The sequence below is a fragment of the Adelges cooleyi genome, unplaced genomic scaffold (genome assembly GCF_023614345.1).
Source record: "Adelges cooleyi isolate 19-005CV unplaced genomic scaffold, UGA_ACOO_1.1 ACOO_flye_CR_arks_rails_tigmint_CR_PRNA_40, whole genome shotgun sequence".
In the NCBI taxonomy this organism is placed as follows: domain Eukaryota; kingdom Metazoa; phylum Arthropoda; class Insecta; order Hemiptera; family Adelgidae; genus Adelges; species Adelges cooleyi.
In genome coordinates this window covers 429,699-446,735 of record NW_026096079.1, presented here as the reverse complement: position 1 = coordinate 446,735, position 17,037 = coordinate 429,699, and positions in this window count along the sequence as shown.

The window sequence follows — 17,037 nt, the reverse complement described above, 5'->3', positions numbered from 1 at the left end:
GAACGTCACGGCGAGGCATTTATACGGGTTATGAACGTGATCGAAAGTGAAGGCATTACGATGTTAGATAGAATATGTCGTATATCAAGTTATATTTTAGTTCCGAATAAAGAACAGAGGCATATTATAGTTTACTTCGAAAAGATCGATCCTGTAATAGAACACATTTACAACAAGTTTAAAATGTATTTGATATCGACTAAGCCGGTGCATCAAATAGTGGACGCCATCAATGTAATAAAGGGGCGTGGATTGAGGAAAGAACGAAAAGAATTTTTCAGTGATACATGCAAGGAGTTTAGCCAACGATATGGTAAAATGATGGGCTTGGTAAGTACTAGCAGCCATTATGCAGATATTAGTCAATTAACAAATAATTACTTTGCCTACGCAGAACTCGAACTTATCGTAAGCCGCGCAAACGCGTACTTTAAAATTGAAACTGACGCTGGACCAAGCGCTGGATCAAGCGGTGGTGGTGACGAATTCAATGCACTGGATCAACTCATAACATCAATGTGACGATATAAATAGACAATTATAATATTAACGGGTAGCATCGCTTTAGGCCAAAATCAACACACACATTTCTTAACTATAATTCAAATTGTCTAAAAATGTTTGCAAAAAATTCCTTATGCGTTATCTAATAATAAAAATCTCCGTATAAATTTATAAGCAATTTTAAAAAATGTAATTATTTCTTTATAAAATATTTGTATAACTATTATTATTATTATGATATTATAATTTTTCGCTGAAAATGGTTTTCATTAGTTTCCAAAGTGAAATTTTCCAATTTTTGTTTTTAAATAATAATAGTATTTTTAATCATCACATCGTAGAACTACAAACAGTTGTAAAAATATTGTTTATCTAATATTCTTACCTAAAAGTCAACTCGAGAAAACAATTTTTAAATTTCAAAAAAAAAACTTGTGTGATATTTTGATGTGCGTTAAAATTTTGCACTATTTACATAGTAGGTAAAATATAGTGTTCATTTGTGTACTGTAAATCTTTTTTGAATATCCATCTTAAACTTGCATTATTATAACGTACACCTAATGCCAACAAATAATCATGGTCTCTAGGATTTCAAGACCATCCTGCATTTTGCATTTTAGTGTTACAATAAAGTTATTAATACTAACATTAATAAATTTCAGCTCTTTAACCATAAAAATGCGCTTTAGTAATAAAAAAATAAGTTCTAACGCAGAAGACAATTGGTTGTCGCAGAGGGCATTTAGATTTGAGGATATGTGATGCAAGCCTTATTGATGTTTATGATTAGGTACAAAAATATAGGCGCACAAAAAACATATTTTTCCGTGTTTGTGTTTTTTTAGTGGGTTTACTTACAGTATACAATGATATTTAGCAATAAATCAAATAATATTTTACGATTTGTGCGAAGAAACCAATGTACAACAACATGTTTTCCCAAGCTCGTGTTGCTCTTATCAGTACAGGGTGTCCCGTTAGGTTTTAACACCACTTTCTTGAATTTAGATTGAGAACACTTTAGGCTATGATGCACAAAAAACATTTTATCAAACTTAGATTCGATTTTAATGTATTTCGATAACGATATAGCTACACTAGTTAATAATTGTATATTATTTACAACGCGAGTATAAAATTTTAACAAAAACAAAACGGATCTAACTAATATGATATGGTCGTTCTTTAAAATATAAATTTAAAAAGAAGGATTTTTCAGACGAGCCTGTGACCACGAAACAGCATTTTCATGTCTCGTCAAGCTAGTATCTGCGGTCGCTAGATATATTAAAACATATCAAGTTCTGGCTATACTTTAATGTTTTCATAATATATGGCCTAAAACAACTCATAGGGAATATGACCTGTTAAATTATTGAATTTATTTTACAGTTTTATTTATTTATACCGAACGGTGTGGCGCAGTGTACATCGCCGCTGCCGCTAGGCGCCTGGGGTTAAGCTGCGTCTGGTACCGCTTGATCCTGGATGGGTGGCCACCCCGTTTTTAGTGGCAAAATCACACCACGCGGCGACCGAAAAGGACGAAGTTAGCTATAGTGCCTTTTTAACGGTCAATAATGCCATACGAGTATTTATTTTTCAATATTAGTAGTCCTAAACTGAACTCTAGGCTCCATATAAAGACTAATAGGAATGATAAATAATAGCATAAATATGACGAACAAGAATTGTGAGTTATAAAATATACTAGATACCCTGTAGAATAACATGAAAATAATTTATTTACATTTGTTCCTTTCGTAAAACACGTTAAGCTATTGTATTAAAGTATTTATATGTTACATACTGCTTTAGTATTATACATAAAGTAATACGACTTAAGAACCCAAAAGATAAATTGTAAGAATTAGGTCAAATTTCAAGTTGTGAAAATCCATAATAGACTTCAAAGTCACAAATTTAGTATTAGACCAAATTTAAGTTATTTCAATAATAAAATGTAATATAATATGTTAGATGAATATACTGAATTTTAAATTGAATCAGTCTTCAAAAACGACTGATTTGTCAAAGATGACTTATTGCCAAATTTGAAATATATAAATATATATCGTAGTTACGTACAAGCCTAATGAATGTTTTTTTAAACAAATCGAATTGATCCGGCTTGACTTGGCTAAGTTGTATCAAATTCAAATTGCCGGTTTAAAAGCTGTCAAATTTTTTTTCGGATTAGCTACGAAAATATGGGCGGACAATAACATATTTTTCTATGTTTGTGTTTTTCTGGTGTGTTTTCTCGTTACAGTGCATACCACGAGTGCGGAACGTGTCCACTGTTCCAGCCGCGGCCACGATACGGGTGTCCAACACTAGATGATGGCACTGATGGCGTGCCAAAAAAAATGATATCAGACAAATGTATGATGGTCATTGTAAGACTAGGAACAAATAAACTTAGATTAGACTTTAATGTATTTCGATAACAATATATTTATACTTGGTAATAACTGTATACTATTTACAATGCGAGTATGAAATGTTAACAAAAACAAAACGGTTATTTTCTCTTCGTCCTTTTATGGTCTACAAGTTGAACCTCCATAGGATTCTGATAACCAGTTGACTTATTGATTCTTTTTAAAAATAAAGTGCTCGCTTCAACGTACTACAGAATTACTACTATTAGGAATGGTTTTTATTGTTTCACACTCCTAAATAAAATGAAAAATAAAATTTTACCATGACTAAATGTCTTTCTGTTAAATTTGTTTTTTATTTAAATCAAATATTTAAAAAAATAATAGTATTTGTAATCATCACATCTTCGAACTACAAACAATTGAAAAATATTGTTTATCTAATATTCTTACCTAAGTGTCAACTCGAGAAAACAATTTTTTAATTTCAAAAAACACTTGTGTGATTTTTTTGACGTGCGTTAAAATTTTGCACTATTTACATAGTAGTTAAAATATAGTGCTCATTTGTGTTAAAACCATTTTAAAAGTCAAAACACTGCGACAATGTTTATGAATACCCAGTTTATGCTTGCATTATTATAACGTACAAATAATGTCGACAAGTAATCATGGTCTCTAGGACTTCAAGACGATCCTGACTTGTTGGCATATTCTAAGAATATAAAAAAAACGAACTACGTAAAATAGTTTTTGGTTTTTATCATATAAAGATATTTTAAGGTCGTTGTAATTTGTTTTCCCTTCGGTAACAAGTTCAAGGGAGATGAGATTTTAAAAATCTCCCATTATAATCTGTATGTTTATAATCTCAAACAAAATAGCAGAAGCTATAAAAGTCTCCTTTGAAAAATGTGATATTTTGAATATTACCCTTTTCTAAAACGTTATTTTAATTGTTAATATTTAAAATTGTTTAGCAATATAATATAGACTAAGGCATGTGTGCAAAAAGGATTTTTCAGACGATCCTGTGAGCACGAAACAGCATTTTCATGTCTCGTCAAGCTAGTATCTACGGTGGCTAGTAAATTAAAACATATCAAGATTCTGGCTAATACTTTATTGTTTCATAATATCTGGCCTAAAATAGTTCATAGGGAATATGACCTGTTAAATTATTGAATTTATTTTTCAGTTATATTTAATTATTTATTTAGGGTTAACGCCCAAGAGGGCTCAAGTACAGTTGGTAACAGAATATTATCTACAACTAATGCCTTAACAGTTAACATAATAAATAATATAATATAATATAATAATTAATAGACAATCAATGTTGTAGAATTAGATCCATTTTGTTTTTGTGAACACTTCATACTCGCGTTGTACAATTATTAACTTGTATTCTTATTTTGTTATCGGAATACATCAAAGTCTAATCTAAGTTCATTTGTTACAATGACCTTCATAAGTTTGCTTGATAAATTATATTATGTGCATCATAGCCTAAAGTGTTCTCAATCTAAATTCAAGAAGGCGTTGTTAAATCCTGACGGGACACCCTGTATCGATAAGAGCAACATGAACTTAGAAAAACGTGTTGTTGTACATTGGTTTCTTCGCACAAATCGTAAAATATTATTTAAACTATTGCTAAAAATACATTTTTTATAACATCTATTTAATAACCATTCCATTTTCTAATTTGAAAATATGGGCGCACAAAAACATTTTTTTCCATGTTGGTTTTTTTTTGTTAGGTTTTTTTACGGTAGTCAGTAAAAATTGTTTTTTAGCAATAATTCAATTAATATTTTACGATTTTTGCGAAGAAACCAATGTAAAACAACATGTTTTTCTAAGCTCGTGCTGCTCTTATCGATACAGGGTGTTTCGTCAGGTTTTATCAACACCTTCTTGAATTTAGATTGAGAACACTTTAAATTTTCATCAATAAGATTTCTAAATCGTCGTGTGCTATTATGCACAAAATCTAATTTATTAAGCAAACTTATGAAGGTCATTGTAACAAATGAACCTAGATTAGACTTTAATGTATTCCGATAACCAAAAAAGTAAGAATCCGTCGTTTCAAAAACGACATACGTCAATGATTTTTCAAAGATGACGTTTTGTTAAATTTGGTATTTATATACGTAGTTACGTATTTTGTGTAAAAATTACATTTTGAAGATTTGTGACATTTGTCAGAAACATTTGTGTTTATTTAAAAAATGTATACTAGTTAACAGAAAAATTACAAATTTGCAATTATTAATGTAGACGTTTATACTACAAGGAAGTAAAAAACCAACCAATAAGTGTATAAAATGTTGTTAGCTTTGAAGCAATATACCTATTCCGTACCAAATTAAATGTCAAACAGCATAGTAATAGATTTGGGTATGTACGAGTACAATAAAATAGTACTATTTTATTCGCCTTGTGTACTTTTACATTTTTGTTTGTCGCATTAAAAGTCATTTTTTAAGACCTGAATACTTTTTCTACAACACCTATATATTGCTATGTGGGTAAAAATTGGCAAATTTTATTACTACTCACATAAAAAAAAAACATGTAAAACATCTGATATTTTACATTCAAAATTATCATAACTAGTTTGAAAAAAATAATTTTTCAAAAAAATATTTTTTCCATTTGGTTATCTACTTGTTAAATAAAAAAATTTAATTTAAAAAAAAAAATTAAAGGGTAAAAAAATTGTAAGCGAAATATTATTTTTTAAATTCAAAGTAACCGCCAAACTATAAAAACTGAACTTTAAATAGTAATAAAAAACGTCCAGGTACACATATGACATTGAAATTTTATGTTATGTCTAAGAACAATATTAAAATTAACAATTCATATTTGTTTGATATTTATTGCATAATTATTAATAGGACTTTTGAGCGTCTAGAATTCACTCTCGGACCACTGTGGGGCGGTGGGTAGTCGACATTTGGGTTTGAGGGCATGTGAGGCAAGCCTAATCGATGTTTTTAAAAAAATTCGAATTGATCCGGCTTGTATTGTCCAAGTTATATCAAATTCAAATTGCCGGTTCAAAACCTGTCAAATTTTTTTTCGGATTAGCTACGAAAATATGGGCCCACAATAACATATTTTTCCATGTTTGTGTTTTTTTGGTGTGTTTTTTTACAGTAGTCAGTAAAAAATGGTTTTTAGCAATAATTCAAATAATATTTTACGATTTTTTCGAAGAAAACAATGTACGACAACAGGTTTTTCTAAGCCTGTGTTGCTACTATCGATACAGGGTGTCCCGTCAGGATTTAACAACGCCTTCTTGAATTTAGATTGAGAACAATTTAGACTATGATGCACAAAATATATTTTATCAAACAAATTTATGATTGTCATTGTAAGACTAGGAACAAAAAAACGTAGATTAGACTCTAATGTATTTCGATCACAAAATAATTATACAAGTTAATAATTGTATACTTTGTACGACAACACGAGTATAAGGTGTTCAAAAAAACTGAACGGATCTAATTCTACTACATTGATAATTCAAAGCTTCTCCATATAAAGACAATAACAAAATATGATAACCTATTGGGAAATGACTAAATGTTTATAAAATGTTAAAATATGTTATATCAAGACATATTTATTAAATATAAGGTGCGTTGTTCGTCTTTCATATCTTAAAATACTAATTACTCGAAATAAAAGATAAAGGGTTTTTTGGTCCTTTTATTTTTATTAGAAAAAAATTTGCCGTTTAACATTCGTAGTAATTCTTAAAATAACTTTTATTATTTTCACGGTGTATCACAAAACCGGATCTGTGGCACAAAACTAAAATTTAATAGGAGGGGCAAAATAATATAATGGACACTTACCTCAAGGCGAGGTTAGGTAAAAAAATCATCGTCCAGTCTATTTTCATGACTAACCGGCCACCCACCTTCCGACTACCACTCTATAACAGGATGACTATCGCCCCCTTTCCTGAGGACTGCTGATCCGGATTATTTTTGAAATCCAAAAATTGGATTTCACGGGTTTAAAGAAAAGCCTAATTTATTTCCTATCCATTGTTCATATTCTTGAACTGAGCTTCTAGGCCCCATTAAAGACGAATAAGAGGAACCATCTTATTAGATTAAATATGAGAATATAACATTTGAGCTATTAAAATATACTGATGGGATACCCTGTATCGATAAAAGTGTCAAAAATATGTTTTTGTGCATTTGTTTATTCGTACAACCGATAAGGTATTGCTTAAAGTATTTCAAATGTAGGTATACTGCAAAGTTATTCACAGTAAAAAAACAACTCAGCAACCCCTCCTATCTTAGTTATATTTTGAAACAAACAATATTATCGTTATAAACAAATTTAATGTAACAGCAAAAAGTGTTTTGGATTGGCACGTAAGTTATAACGACGATTCAGTCGATGCAACATACTCTGTAGTGAACAGTTATAATTTTGTAAAGAATATTAGCTTTTATTTTATAACAAAGATCATTTTATCGCAGATATCTGTTTTAATTTTTTTTTCAAAAAATATCAAATACAATTTTAAAAATGTTTTTTTACCAAATCTTTGTTATCGCACTATACGGTATTTGCCATTGCCATTGCCATCTGATGTTTACGACAATAAATTTGGAAACCATTCAAATTGTGTATCAAATCGAATCAAATTTTATGAATTTGGTAATTTTGGGCAATGCGTGCTACACTCCCGAAACCGAATCCCCACAAAAAAGATGTCTTACTACACCGGACGTTCAAGTGAAAAATTATGCACCATTCAAGGTGACATTACCTTTTGCGGTTACTGAAGATTTGAGCCATAACGTTTTATTCACTGGAGATGCGCTGGCAACCATTTTGGAAAATACAACCAATTTTATGGCCCTTATAAATGGCTCCTATTGCTGTCTCGCCGTAAACCGAAAATTGGGTGCAGTGGTGGAGGACTGTGTAAACGAAGAACGTCACGCCGAGGCATTTATACGGGTTATGAACGTGATCGAAAGTGAAGGCATTACGATGTTAGATAGAATATGTCGTATATCTAGTTATATTTTAGTTCCGAATAAAGAACATAGGCATATTATAGTTTACTTCGAAAAGATCGATCCTGTAATAGAACACATTTACAACAAGTTTCAAATGTATTTGATATCGACTAAGCCGGTGCATCAAATAGTAGACGCCATCAATGTAATAAAGGGACGCGGGTTGAGGAAAGAACGACAAGTATTTTTCATAGATACATGCATGGAGTTTAGCCAACGATATGGTAAAATGATGGGCTTGGTAAGTACTAGCAGCCGTTATGCAGATATTAGTCAATTAACAAATAATTACTTTGCCTACGCAGAACTCGAACTTATCTTAAACCGCGCAAACGCGTACTTTAAAATTGAAACGGACGCTGGACCAAGCGCTGGATCAAGCGGTGATGGTGGCGAATTCAATATACTGGATCAACTCATAACATCAATGTGACGATATAAATAGACAATTATAATATTTACTGGTAGCATCGCCTTAGGCCAAAATCAACACAAACATTTCTTAACAATAATTCAAATTGTCTAAAAACGTTTGCAAAAAATGTTTTATGTGTTATCTAATAATAAAAATCTATGTATAAAAGTATAAGCAATTTCAAAAAATGTAATAATTTCTTTATAAAATATTTGTATAATTATTATTATTATTATAAAATTATAATTTTCCGCTGAAAATGGTTTTCATCAGTTTACAGAGTGAAATTTTCCATTTTTTTTTTTTTAAATTCCAATTAAATGATAAATTCCATTCAATTACATTAACATTCCATCGTAAAATGTGTGCATTCCCATGCATATTAAACAAATGTTAGATAACTACGTAAAAACTATATTTTGTTATCACATTAAACAGACATTATCTTAAAAAACGCCGATGGCCTTTTTAGCCGAGGTTTTTTAGTAATTTATATGCATCGTATTTATGTTATGGTTTTCACATATAGCCAAAAAGTTTTCATATAATTTTTGAAAGCTTAATAAAGCCAAATGAGTTTTTGAATTTTAAAAGTACCGAGGAGCACAAAACTGTTAATAATATCTCTTCGTCCTTTTTCGGTTTAGAACTTCAACCTCCGGAGCATTCTGATAACCAGTGGACTTACTGATTATTTATTAAAATAAACGGCTCGCTTCAATGTACTACAAAACTACTACTATTAGGAACGGTTTTTATTGTTTCAGACTACTAAATCAAATAGTAAATCAAATTTTACCATGACAAAGTGTCTTTCCGTGAAATTTGTATTTTGTGTAAATCAAATATTTAAAAAAATAATAGTATTTTAAATCATCACATCGTAGAACTACAAACAATTGTAAAAATATTGTTTATCTAATATTTTTACTAGAAGTCAAATCGAGAAAACAATTTTTAAATTTCAAAAAACCACTTGTGTGATATTTTGATGTGCGTTAATTTTGCAATTTTTACATAGTAGGTAAAATATAGTGCTCGTTTGTGTTGAAACCATTTTAAAAGTCAAAACACTGTGACAATGTTTATAAATACCTAATGTCGACAAATAATCATGGTCTCTAGGATTTCAAGACTATCCTCACTTGTTGGCATAATCTAAGAATATAAAAAAACGAACTACGTAAAATAGTTTTTGGTTTTTATCATATAATAATATTTTAAGGTCGTTGTATTTGTTTCCTCTTCGGTAACAAGTTAAAGGGAGGTGATATTTTAAAAATCTCCTATTACAATCTGTATGTTTATAATCTCTAACAAAGTAGCAGAAGCTTTTAAAAGTCTCCTTTGAAAAATGTGATATTTTGAATATTACCTTTTTCTCAAACGTTATTTTAATTGATATTTTTTAAAATTGTTTAGCTTTATGTGTGCAAATATTCAATAAGTAATATGATATCCTCGTTCATTAAAATATAAATTTTAAGAAAAAGAATTTTTCAGACGAGTCTGTGACTACGAAAGGACATTTTCATGTCTCTTCAAGCTAGTATCTAAGGTGGCTAGTATATGAAATCATATCAAGATTCTGGCTAATACTTTAGTGTTTTCATAAAAAACCGTTTATAGGGAATATGACCTGTGAAATTATTGAATTTATTTTTCAATTTTATTTATTCATTTATTTATTTAGGGAAGAGGGCTCAAGTACAGCTGTTGGTAACAGAATATTATTTACAATTGATGCCTTAACAGTTATCATAATAAATAATAGAATACAAAATCATAATTAATAGACAAGAACAAGTAAATTGTAGAATTAGTTTATATAAAATATAATAAATAACCTACACTTAACGACCAAACTACATGATAAATTAAACATTAATAAAAAAAACATTAAATTGCTGTAAAACACAAGTTTGAAAGATATAATTCACTAACATTAAACAAATCGATATTTATCATTGAATTACACTCTCGGGCTTTACGGTCAAGGGGATTACTGTAACCATAGGACGTACGATGGACGTACATTAAGAGTACTCTGAATTAATGATACAGATGTTAGGTTAAGTTAGGTTAGGTCAAATTTCAAGTTATGTGAAAATCCATAATAGTCTTCAAAGTCCACAAATTTCAGTATTAATGCCAAATTTTAGGTTATTTTGTTATAACAATGTAATATAATATGTTAGATAATATCCTCGATTATTTTAAATTGAATCAGTCCTTTCAAAAACAACAAGTCAATGATTTTTCAAAGATGACTTTTTGTCAAATTTGATATTTATATACGTAGTTACGTATTCTGTGTAAACATTACATTTTGCAGATTTGTGATATTTGTCAGAAATATTTTATTTTATTTTAGTTTATGAAATAATTTAATAATAATTATGTGTTTATTTTTTTTATTCAAAATCCATATTTATTAGTGTTAAAGCAACTTTGGGGTTATTTCGTTATAATAAGACTTCTAGAAAGATTTGTTTTTACATAATATATTAAAATATGTTAGATAAAATCCTAGGACTTAATTTCCATATATTAAAATGATGTTTATTTTACATTGTAGTGTGCAATAAAGTTATTAATATTAATATTAATAAATTTCAGCTCTTTAACCCTAAAAATGCGTTTTAGTAATTAAAAATAAAGTTCTAACGCAGAGGGCGGTGGGTTGTCAACACTTGGGTTTGAGGGCATGTGAGGCAAGCCTAATTGATGTTTTTTTTTTTTACAATTTCGAATGATCCGGCTTGATTTGGCTAAGTTGTATCAAATTCAAATTGCCGGTTTCAAAAACTGTCAAATTTTTTTTCGGATAGCTACGAAAACATAGGCCCACAAAACACATATATTTCCGAGTTTGTGTTTTTTTGGTGTTTTCTTACAGTATACAATGGTGTTTAGCAATAGTTCAAATAATATTTTACGATTTATGCGAAGAAACCAATGTACAACAACATGTTTTTCTAAGCTCGTGTTGCTCTTATCGATACAGGGTGTCCCGTCAGGTTTTATCAACACCTTCTTGAATTTAGATTGAGAACACTTTAGGCTATGATGCACAAAATATATTTTATCAAGCAAATGTATAATGGTCATTGTAAGACTAGGAACAAATAAACTTAGATTAGACTTTAATGTATTTCGATAACAAAATAGTTATACTAGTTAATAATTGTATACTATGTATAACGTGAGTATAAAATGTTCACATAAACAAAACGGATCTAACTCTACAACATTGATTAGTCAAAGCTTCTCCACATAAAGTCAACAACAATATATAATAGTCTATAGGGAAATAACTGAATGTTTGTAAAATGTTAAAATATGTCAAATCAAGACTTACAAAATAGAATTCGCGTTTTTTGTCTTCCAGATCTAACAACTCGAAAAAGATGTAGGTATACTGCAAAGTTGTCTACTGTAAAAAAAAAAACAACTCAACAACGATAAAAAAGTTCCTAGGCCCCATAAAAGACGAATAAGATTAACCATCTTATTAGAATTATTATGAGAATATTATATTTGAGATATCAAAATATACTGATGGGATACCCTGTATCGATAAAAGCGTCAAAAATATGTTTTTGTGCATTTGTTTATTCGTACAAACGATAAGTATTGTTTAAAGTAATCCAAATGTAGTTTACGAACATCCACAAAGTTCTGCGAAGTTATCCACAGTAAAAAAACAACTCAGCAACACCGATAAAAAAATATAAAATAATTAGGTCAAATTTTAAGTTTTGAATCCCATAATATTCTTCAAAATTTATTAGTGTTAAAGCCACTCTTTGGGTTACCTGTATATAATACAGGGTGCTCCACTTATCGTGAACCACTCAATATCTCATAGGGTTTAATAAGAAATTACATTTTTTTTTTATAATTTTTTTATACAATGTTATCTCAATTTTTCACAATTTTTTTTTTATTAAAATATACGCAATCTGCGAAAACACAATTTTCCGGCAATTAAAAAAAAAACTGTAGTGCCGAATTTAATTTCCGTTTAATATGCTATACATATGAGTTCTAACTACTGACAAATTTTTAACTTAAAAGTCTTAAGCTTACGGCTAAAATTACTAAAAAACTCTAACTCCCTCAAGGGGGGTGTGAAATGGGTTTAATTTAAATTTGATACAACTGACGTTTGCGGGCATACCAAATAAATATTTCTTATACATTTTAACTCGATCCGACTCTTTTTCTCGAAATTATAGCCAGTTAAATTTAACAGATAAAAAAAAACACAACAAAATAAAACCAACATGGAAGCTAAGAGCTCTGGGGGTAATTATTATTTTTTCTATATTATTTCTATGATTCCATTTGATTGCGTTTCAACTATTTCCAACCTTCCATTACATCTTGACTAATAAATTAACAGACATTTATGTACTCAAAAAACTTGATCTAATAAAATTTGGTAGTTTTGGAAAGATTTGTAATAATTCATTGGTCACCTTTATTTTATCCTTGAACACAACACTGGTGAGAACATTATGAGTACGGGCTAAAAGCAGAAAAAAAGATGCGGCCTATATTACAGAACACATAGTTTTTATTACCTTTTTTCTAGTTTAGCGTTTGAGGAGTATACAAATAAATTCAAAAAAACCATTTGTTTATATCACTTTAACACAAATGTGGAAGTCAAAAATTACGAGTTGTGGTTATGCTGCTGGAGCTTGTTATGGCATATACAAAGAAATTTTCAGAGTATGTTCAAAGTTGATTAAAGTAACTTGTCCAGTTTTAGTGTACATCATAACGACCAATGTATTATTATTATTCTAGATCATTTTATCTTCTAGTTTCAAGTTTATTTTTAATCAGTGTAATTAATACCCTATCGGTTGAAATTCGTCTTAGAATTCTTTTTTTTTAAATCTAACCAATCCCAATCATTCTTTTTGTCTTCTAAATTTTCTAAGAAAGTACTGACAATGTCTTTCATAAAAATAGATAGGAATTCAACCTTATCTTTGTCTTCCTATTTATTAACCCTGTAGTAGTTTGACAAATAGTTGATTTTACTTTATTCCGTTTAGCGTTTCCATTGACAATGGTATGGTACAATACCAATAAATTAAAACCTACACCATTAATAGAGGAATGAGTCTTAGTAATTGTTTTAGTATTAAACAAAACCAGTACAGTGGGGTCGGTGCATAGTGGGGACGGAGCATAGTTGGGTCGGGGCATAGTGGTGACGGGCAGGTCACAGGTTTACAGGAATTTTTAAATCTGAAAGTGATAAAATCACTTTCGAAAAAACGCTTCGATGCAAATCGGTAGTTAGTATTTTCAAGCCAGTACAGTCCAAACCAAGCACAGTATAAACCAGCAAAGTTAGAAAGTTTTAAATGAAGGTTCTGTATTTACAAATGGGCATCAAAGCGTTTATTTGAAAGTGATTTTATCCGAGAGGACTAGTACAGTAAAGTATTGGCATAATGTAATCAAAGCAATGAGGAAACGGAGAGGTCACAGGTCTACAAGAATTATTATAAATAAAAGTGATAAAATTGAATAAAATCGCTTTCAAATAAACGCTTTGATGCCCATTTGTAAATACAGAACCTTCATTTAAAACTTTCTAACTTTGCTGGTTTATACTGTGCTTGGTTTGGACTGTACTGGCTTGAAAATACTAACTACCGATTTGCATCGAAGCGTTTTTTCGAAAGTGATTTTATCACTTTCAGATTTAAAAATTCCTGTAAACCTGTGACCTGCCCGTCACCACTATGCCCCGACCCAACTATGCTCCGTCCCCACTATGCACCGACCCCACTGTACTGGTTTTTTTTTTTTTTGCAAAAACTTAGTGGACCAAATAACACAAATACAATGTCTTGTTATATTTTGTTGGAATGGTCGACGATTCATGTTTCAATCGTTTGTACTCCATAGTTTAAATTATAATCGCTTATTCTCAATAAAATTAATATTTATGTATTATATACTTCCATTATAGCAATCTCACACAAACTATTTATACTTCACAGATTATATTATTTCAAAGCTATATTATACTTCTATTTTACTAGATTGACAATGTACAAAATAAAATGCAACTAAAAAAACCTTTTCATAGATCCTTAAAATGTAAAGGGTGGGTTAGTGAAACGGGTTTTACCATTTAAATACATTAGAAAATCGCCGTTTTACTGCCTCATCCTGTATATTAATTTCTTGTTATTTTCTAAAGAAAAATCGATTTTCTTACATTTAAATTAAAATAAATCGTATACTGGTACTGTGATAGAGAAAACAATAAATTTTACCTACATTTATTACTTATTAGTTGAATATTACTAACGTGTATAGCCACTAGCAGTCGGCTGTTGCCTGTTATTTAACAATAACCTTTTATGGAGATTTTAAAAATTGTGTTTTTTTAATAATAGCATAGGAGCAGTATCATGATGTTAAATGTTCACGAGATTTGATCTAGTCATAAAATAAAGTATTATCATTTATGACTTAATTATTATTAAAATTTATCTTAATAGTAATAGTACATAGTAATAAAATAATGAAAATTTTTTTACAAAATTAGAGCTACAAGTTGATAAACTAAAAAAATAAAATTAGCACGAAGCAGATTATCTAATATTAGACAATTTGAACAATCAAGCGTGAATCTCTTTAAATGAATAACAGTATAACAATATACAAAACATTAGTTTTCCTTTAAAAAAATTGTGTAATAAAAAAAACATTTTGAGGCGGTATACTGCATAAAAACCAACACTTAATCTAAATCCAAAAAACAACAGTCCTCTTCATTATTTGCAGGTAGTTGGACATTAAATACTCATAGTTAACCTTCGGTAAGGTTATATAACGCAGGCTATAAAATAACGAGTAACGACAGTGGTTTTGTCGTATCAGAATAATTAAGTGTCTTAACAAGTACACGGACAGGTTTTTTTCCCAAAAAATCGAGTGTCTACTATAATCAGTCACACGATTTAGTTTCTCACATCTGGTACACTGGGTTTTTAGTTTAAAAAAAACGGTTTTTTTTTTGTTTTTTCAACTTTCGTCTGTGAAGACTTAAACTTTTTCACTATTACCCCCCCAAAGTTCAAACTAGACAAAATTTGTGATTTATAGAGTTGCTATTCGAAGGAATTGGTCTAGTATTAAAAAAGTTACAGTGTATACAGCGAAAAAAAAAGCCCACATCAGAGTAAAACCAATACCTTCTCGCTTTGCATCGAAGCTAAAACATATTTCTGGATTTTTGTGTAAAAGACATCAAAAGTGGTCAAATTATATGTTTTTTGGGTCGGTGATTACGAATTTAATATCAGTTCTCAATTTTAATCATCCGGAAAGAATTTAAGTAAAAAAAAAAAAAAAAGTTGAATTTGTGTAAACTTTAAGTCAAAAGTGGTACTTGAGCACAAAACCTAATAGTATCATTCTGCATAGATATAAATAAAATTGTTTTAATGATTTGATCAATTTTTTTTAAATATTTTAGGTGTTTTTGTTAAAATATACGCAATGTGCGAAAACACGGTTTTCCGGCAATTAAAAAAAAACAGTAGTGCCGAATTTTTCACCCGCTTAATATGTTATGGAAACATATGAGTTCCAACTACTGGCAAATTTTCAACCCAAAAGTTTTAAAATTACGGCTAAAACCCCCGAAAAACAAAAAAACTTGTACCCCCCCTAGGGGGGCGGGAAATGGGTATATTTTGAATTTGACAAAACTGACGTGCGCGGGCATACCAAATAAATATTTCTTATACATTTCAACTCGATCCGACTCTTTTTCTCGATACTATAGCCAGTAAAAGTTCTAACTTAAAAACTCGTACGGTTTTTTTTTTTGTTTTTTCAACTTTCGTCTGTGAAGACTTAAACTTTTTCAACTTTTACCCCCCCAAAGTACAAACTAGACAAAATTTGTGATTTATAGAGTTGCTACTCGAAGGAATTGGTCTAGTATTAAAAAAGTTACAGTGTATACAGCGAAAAAAAAAGCCCACATCAGAGTAAAACCAATACCTTCTCGCTTTGCATCGAAGCTAAAACAGCTTTTTCTAGACCGAAATTTGATTACCAGTTCAAAGGGTAAAATTATAAAAAGTCTATGTATTATAATATAAACTTCAACGCATTAAAATATAAAAAAAAGGATTATACGACTCTAATCAAAGGATCTAACTGTAGGAGTGTAACTGGAGTACAAGTGCAGCGTGTTGGGTAGGGTGGCGCGAAAAATAATCAATCTTCGAAATGTTAATGTGCCAACATTTAAAATTGTTCTATACATAAAAAAAGAGACTTGGTGAAAATTTGAGATAAAAAAAAAAAATTTTATTAGTCGCTAAACGCGTTTTAAGTAAATTGACCAAAAATTCTCAAAAAACCAAAAAGTTACTTAAATTATAACATTTTTGGTCAAAAATCATCATTAGCACATCTAAATTGTAGTATTTTTTGCGTTGAGTACAACTGTTTGAGTTTCAAAATCCTAAGTTAAAAATTAATTACGTAATTAACAAAAATTCGTAATTAAAAGGTCAATTTTCAATTAAGCTTAAAGTAACCAAAACAATTTTTTTTTTAAATTTTTAATAGTTTATTTTGTTGAACGTTATGTATGTTTCTA